Genomic DNA, 7,866 nt, shown 5'->3' with positions numbered 1-7,866 from the left:
CATTGTTGATGGTGGCCTCTGGTATATAGAAAAATCATAATATATGATAGCAAATTAGGAGAAAATATAAGATAAATTTTGTAAATGGAAATAATTAACATAAATGAACAGTACTTAATGCATTATTGATTCTTAAATGTATTTAATACAAAAGATGTTTGCTGCAAAGCTAAGGGCAAGCAGAATTTGGGCTCCTGAAAAACCTAGAAGTTTTGAGTAAAGAGGCACTCTTTATTGCGACAAATTCTCTCACTTTTACCTCCCAATATCAGAGAAAGCAGAGCTATGTTTCACTACCAAGGGCATGTTTCATTGCATTACAGCTCTCAGAAGGAAGAGTAGAAAACCAAGAGGAGGAAGGAAGAAGGCAGAAGAGGGTTAAGTGTTCAGATCCCAGCCCAGAGTCTGCCTGGAGTAAAGGTAGAGAGGGTCCTCCCTTTGACACTCATAAAGCTCTGTAATTTGCTCAAAGAGGATGACAGATTGCTTCTAAAATGAAAGAACACTGTAAACCAGCTATAATGAAAAAAAAAATAAAAACAATATATAAAAAAATAAAAACAAGTATAGCAAGTCAAAATAAGTAAATAAATAAAAATAAAATGACAACACCTGTAGCAGGTTTTAAATTTAGTAAAGCCTGATGTTTCCAGCCATTCTAATTATTGGATCAGAATTTGGGGTTTTTAAAGATATATTTTATACTTAAAATTTATATTTTAAATACTCTGAATGTATAAATACATATGGGCTACCAATTGTAACCTGAGTTCAAATCCCTAAGTTTTATCAGTATTGAAAAATATGCTTTTTCTGCTTTGATAGTTGGTTTTAATTTCATGGACTAAGAAATATTTACTAAATAAAGACAAAATGATTAGCATTAACTTCATATGTTCCATAGTAGCCTATCTCCATGCTTTTTCTATTTTTCCTTCTTTTACAAATGCCTTTCAAGTAATATCCACCTAATAACCTCCTTAAGTTTCCTCATCTTTCAAAGCCTATTTCAAATGCTACCAGCTCCATGAAGCCCTCCCTGATTTCTTCTGATGGTAATTAACTTTTTACATTTTATGTTCTCAAATTTTCATTACTTAATTTTCAAACTCTGTCTTATTTATACCATTCTGTCTCTTTATACTGTTCCAATAAAACACTCAGAAAAATAATTATTAAATTGGACCAACTGCTTGGATAAAATTCAAAACTATTCCCTAATAAAGAAGTTCCATGGTTTGTGAGGTTGTAATGAGATATCCATATAACATGTATAGCTTTGAATCTCTTCTGCTCACATATACTTATTTCAATTCTACCTTGAACATAATACCTTCTGCTTTAATTTTATCTAATAAGAGAATGAAGTGGCCTAATTAATCAAATATTTTGCATAACAGATATAATAACTTTAAAAAATCTGTATGTTTATATGCATGTACATAAATACACACACACCCCAACTCTACATGGCCTGACCATTAAACAATTGGATGCATAATTACTCATACTATACCATTAATTATTCAAAGCAATTTCAGGAACATTATTAATTTCTATTATATACTTTTCAGAGTGGTTAACATACTTTAGAACTGACATTCATTGGTTTGTCTTGCCCAAATTTAGGTCACTCTCATTCTCAAATTCAACCTTGGTTGTACCACAGTATTATCCATAACTATGATAAAGGACCTCAAGTAACTGGCAACATCCAGCAACTTAAATCAGGATAGCGTCTTCTCATCAAAGTGGAAAATAAAGGCAAAGAATTCTTTGCTTCTAAGTGGGATGTATTAATTTGGAATATATAAAATCTATTTGGCTGGATCAAACATAGGATTTAGCACTTAAAAGACTGCCTAAAGACCAGGGAATGTTTTTCTGAAAACCAATTCGAAATCTGTGTCTTTATGTAGGAGACATATAACACTACATTGCAAATATTTTTCCATCTATCTATACCTCACTTTGTTCTTTTTAAAACTGTTATTAAAGTATAGTTGATTTACAATGCTTCATCAAGTTCTGTTCTACAAAAATGTGACACAATCACACACATTTCCCTGTGCTGCACAGTAGGATTTCATTGTCCACCCATTCCATATATAACAGTTTGCATCCACAAAACCCCCAAAATACCCATCCATCCTTCTCCCTCCCCTTTTCTTCCCATGGACCCCAAGTCTGCTCTTCTTGGCCATGATATGTTTCTGTTTTTGTTTTGATATTTTTACATAGGATCATCTCTTCCATATTTTAGGTTCCACAAATAAGTGAGATCATATGGTATTTGTCTTTTTCTTTCTGGCTTACTTCACTTAGTATGAGTCTCTAGACCCATCCATGTTATACCTCACTTTGGGTATTGAGGTATACCTGAATATTATTTACTTCTGGACCCCTAGAACCAAGCTCAAATATACAGCTTTCATAGATTCTCACCTATCACTATATCTATAGAAGAACAAATATGAGTCTAGGGATCAACCAATATGAATCAATGCAGGGACAATTTGATGGTCAGAAAAATTTTCTTTCTTAACTGTTCTAACAGAACAGTCTTAACAGAAGTGTTGTAAATTCTACTCATTTTACATTTTTTTTTAAATTAGGCAAATAAACATGCATTCTGAAATTTCCACTAGGAAACTTATTTAAGAACATAACAAGATATGATCTATTTTCATTTGTGCAAACTACTCAGATTATTGCTATGGTTTTTATGTGCCAGGTGCAGTATTCAAGACAATGAACATGGCAAGGCATAATTCAGAAAGACATACATATATTTAGAGTTCTCAACTGGGAGTTCTCAACTGGGAACTTCTGTAGTCCCCAGGGGACATTTGAAATATCTGGAGACATTTTTTCATTCTTTCCTTTTTTTTTGTCTTTTTAGGGCCCCATCTGAAGCATATGGAGATTCACAGGCTAGGGGGTCAAATATGACCTGTAGCTGCTGGCCTACACCACAGCTACAGCAATGTAGGATCCAAGCCTCCTCTGTGACTTACACCACAGCTCAAGGCAATGCCAGATCCTTAACCCACTGAGCAAGGCCAAGGATCAAACCTGCATCCTCACAGGTGCTAGTCATATTCCTTTCCACTGAGCCATGACAGCAACTCCCTGGAGACATTTTCTAACTGGGGTAGGTTGCTACTGAATAGAGACCAGGGATGCTAATAAAAATATAACGCAAAAAGAGAGCCGCCAAAACAAAGAAATATCTGGTCCAAAATATCAATGGTGCTGAGATTGAGAAATCCTAATATAGAAGAATCATGAAGGAATATGATAAATACTATACTTGTTTGGTTCTGAAATGTTACAAGAGAAAATCATTACCTCTATTCTATGTAGTAGGCTGACAGAAGAGCAACACACATATTGTGGCTTCCAGCATGTTTGCAAAGAATATAAGATGATGGAAGAATGTAGTATTTTCAGAGGAGAAAGGAATATGTACAAAGACGTAGACAAGAAATCTAGTATGACTGGAGTATATGATAATTAACACTGTGTGGGATGATGCAGAAGAGATGGAGATCATTTCAAATGATGTGTGAAATATTTTCCTGAGTATGATATACACAGTCATATGTAATATAATCATTTTTTGTCCTCTCAAGAGAATAGATTGCATTCTAGATATTGGAGAGTCATTGAACAATTTTTTAACAACAATAAGTAACAATGAGATCCTTGATATTTTTATTTTAATAAAATGCAAGAGAATTTGGAGAGCATGTTGGAGTAAAGTGGCATTGGAGGCTGAAATTTTGCAGTGAATCTTATGAGAAAAGTATTGTTCAAACCAAGAATTCAGCAATGAGTACGGAGTGAAAGGAATGACTTGAGATAATTAGGAAGATGAGTGAAAGCAGTCTGCAAAAGTCACCTGTAAGATGTGAAATTGATTGAAGGGTTAAAAAAAAACACAAGGTTCTGGCTTTCCTATTAATTTCAATATTAGAGAAAACTTGGGAATGGAGTTTGGGATAAGATAAATACACTGGCTTCAGTAAATTTTATGTTGAACTTGTGATTCTTGGAAAAAATTAAGTGGAAGTAACTTAAGTTTTTTGTATGTGGAATTTGGAAGGTAGTTCTAGGTAGGAAACAGATTTGGGAGTCATCAGCATATAGACATTCATGACACCCATAGGATGGAACATTTATCTGAGGAAAATATAAAGAATTAAAGTATAAAAGAACCCAAAAGTTGGGCTTCTAGGAATCCAAACTAAGCCAAAGGAAGGGTTAGTAGAAAACTTGTTAAATGATGCAAGGAGTTTGGTATCAGCAAGATTAACAAGTTGTTTCTGACCAATTTTCATTGACTATGTATATTTTTTAAAAAGAACATTAACAAAAAATTAACAAAATGTGATCTGAAGGCACACTTGTTATATTTTATATTATATTCATTAAATGAATAAAAGTTATAGACACCTCTATGCTAAGACACAAAAAGACATATCTGGTATATATAAGGTTCTCAACAAATACTTCTAGAACATACAGGTATCTATAAAATGTGTGAGATGTATAACAAACCCATACAATTTCCAAAGAAGGGGACTGTAACAGAGAAGCTAGGTCAGCTGTGGCACAGAATAAAGCTAATTTCCCATTAGGAATTATTCCACAAACCTCTTTCAATTTGTAAACACTAAAATCATTCTGGAAAGAGAGAAAACAAAACTGGTCAGCATAGGAGCATTTAAAAATAAATGAAGTCTCTTTATTTCTTGTTTCATTGCATTTATTAAGTTTGGAAGGAGGGTGGCTGGATTTTTTCCATATTATATAGGTGAAGAAGTAATAGCTCACATTAGTTTACTTTTTTCAATAGTAGATAAACATTGTTGGAAATTAAAGCAATCTCTTTCAAGTTTCAAGAGGGGTTTTCAAATCCCAAGATTAAATAACAGAGTGTATACCTTTCATGTCTTGAGATATTTCTATCATTTACCTTATTGACCTTGATATTTCCAGGATGAAAAGTAGTATGTGGTTTGTTTTTGTTGTTGTTTCATATCCCCAAATGTCAGTGCCTTCCATTAAACTTTGTCATTTTTATTATTTTTTTTTCTGAACCATCCTTTCTGTTCAGGAACTTGGTTTATTAATGTTTTAGTCTGTACTCCTTACTTTCAAAATTGACTTTTGGAAAAACAATGTCTCATATCACAGTGTTCATTTAAGATGGTATATACTAATTAATCAATATATCAATAAAATATAACTGTAGGAAAAATGTGTATATTTTCTTGTGTTTAAGGTACCGATGAAACAGTAGTGAGATTTATTTGGATGCAATGAGAAAGAAAAATGACTTTTGAACACTTAAATCACAGTACATGGTAGTTTTCCTCAGTATAAATGTACCAAAATAAGATTCTCTTTCCTTCCAGTTCAGGAGATGACTATTTTATTATGTTTCTCCTTTCAGAGAGGTAGTTCCAACATAAGTAGATACATTTGAAGAGAAGCAGTCTATTTTTTAATGGGTTAATAGAAATGGAGGTTATTCCTGTTGCTATAGAACATTCCTTATGCATTTTGATCTCCCACCTGCCTTTCATCTAACTACACACACATACTCAACTTTAGAAAGGGACTTGATCTTCTCTTATGAACAGGTGAAAGACTTTAAGAAGTCATTTACACCATGTATATCATTCAAAGAAATATTATTTAGCTTTGAACAGTTTTGGGTAGTGAACATACCCAGACTGTGTAAAATTACATTTTATCATAAATCTGAGTATTTTCATATGTATTTGTGGTATATTTATTTTCTTTAACCCAAAATTTTTCTTTAAGTAGTAATTTAAATAAATCTATCTTGTTTGCCAGCTGAAGTCATTGTTATTTTGCTTTTAAGTATCTAACACTATTTAAGAGAGGTGTCCCTTTCTGCCTAAGATTTTTTTTTTTACACTTGATAATAGGATTTTTAAATTCCTATTTACCTTAGTTGGCTAATTCCTGATACATTTAAGACCTAATCAAAACTTTAGACCAGTACTATCCAGTGTGAAAGTTGACAGTGTAATGATGAAAATGTTCCAATGCACTGTCCAGTACTATCTTCACTAGTCAATATGGCCACTGGATACTTTATATGTTGCTAGCACAACATAGGAAACAGTTTTAGCTGGATTTTCATTAATGTAAGATCATTTAAATAGTCATATATGAAAAATGGCTGTTGTGTTGAACAGCATAGCTCTAGCTGATTAAGATCACAAATTCAAAATTCATGAAAAATTACATACATGGTATGATTTGCATTATTACCATATGAGTACTTGGTAGAAATAGTGTCAGAAAGGAATAAAGATATTTCATATATCTCCCCACAAACACCAATAAATATTTAATCTGCTAAACCTACTTTGAAAATTGCTTTTTAAATTGATAATTTCATAGCTACTATGATATCATGATATTCATAAATGTTACAACTGTTTACTGTATATCCATAGTTTTTTTATTCTTAATGTTATGGTCATAATTGCCATCAAGTCATTCCCTCCCAGTTTTCTAATGAGTCACAACATTGTTAAAACTCCAATCTTATATTTAGCTATATTTTTCAGCATGTATAGCTAGGTGTCATTTGTAGTACAAGAAAACATTTTTTCAATCTATCCATTACCCTAGATTAGAATTTACTTTTAAATAAGTTTATATACTTTTTTGAAAATAAATAAAAATAAGTTTCTTAATTAAAAAAAAAACCTTAGAGGATATTGATTCACTAGTAACCCACCTTTTTCTAACCCTTTAATTCAATTTTTTCTTTCCTTCCTTCATCCTCCCTTCCTCCTCCTTCCTACCCTTCTTTCTTCTCTTGCTTTTTTCCAGTGCTTGCTAATGTACTAATGTACACCATGTGACATATAAGTGCTTTAGTTACCCACTGCTGCTACAGCAAATTAATACAAACTTAATGATTTAAAACAAGATATATTAAATACGTTGCAGTTCTGGAGTTCAGAAGTCCTAAGAACAAAATATAGTAGGAGGGCTGCGTGTCCAATGGAGTTCTATGAGAGGCAGTTCCTTTCCTTTTCCAGCTTTCAGCTCTCTCTCTCTTTCTTCTCCTGACCTCTGCTACTCTTGTCACTTCTAACCTGACTCTATTATCCTGTTTTTCCTCTTATATGGACCATTGTATCTACATTGGACCCAGATGTATAATACAGGATAATCTTTTCATCTCAAAATCCTTAACTAATCACATCTGCAAAGACTTTTTTGCCATGAATAACATAGTCACAGATTCTCAGGAAATGTCTTTGGGAAACCATTATTTTTCTACCATAAATCACACTTTATAGCTCTTTAAAATATTAAAGTTATAGTAAATTTTTGATAAAGCTAATAATATTGGCAAATATAAATGCACATATATTAATTCACAAATATTTTATGTACATTATAGGTATAAATAAATAACAGGTTGATATGTGGTAAACTAAGATAAGTAATGTACTTATTCTTATCTTTCATGTATTTTCAAACTTTCATTCAAAAATTGTACTTGGAAGCTTCTTGAACTGCTAATATCACAAATCTCTTTTTTGTTTATTTTTATACCCACTCATTTATGTTCTTATACACTACTCCTAACAAAGATAGTATTAAATAATGCTTTTTGGATAACAGTTCAGTTATTCAACTTATCTTTTAAAAGATTTATTGATATGTAAATACTATAGTACAAAAGCCTTGCTACAGCAAAGAAAAATTACATTAATCATCTCATCTCTATCAGATCTATTACTCTAATCTAGTAGATTAAATGTATTTCAGAATGAAAGCTTTCAATCCAGAAACCTAGCAATT

Source organism: Phacochoerus africanus, chromosome 4 (assembly GCF_016906955.1).
Source record: "Phacochoerus africanus isolate WHEZ1 chromosome 4, ROS_Pafr_v1, whole genome shotgun sequence".
Classification (NCBI taxonomy): domain Eukaryota; kingdom Metazoa; phylum Chordata; class Mammalia; order Artiodactyla; family Suidae; genus Phacochoerus; species Phacochoerus africanus.
The sequence above is the reverse complement of the archived record's forward strand: the minus strand, read 5'-3'. Positions refer to the sequence as shown.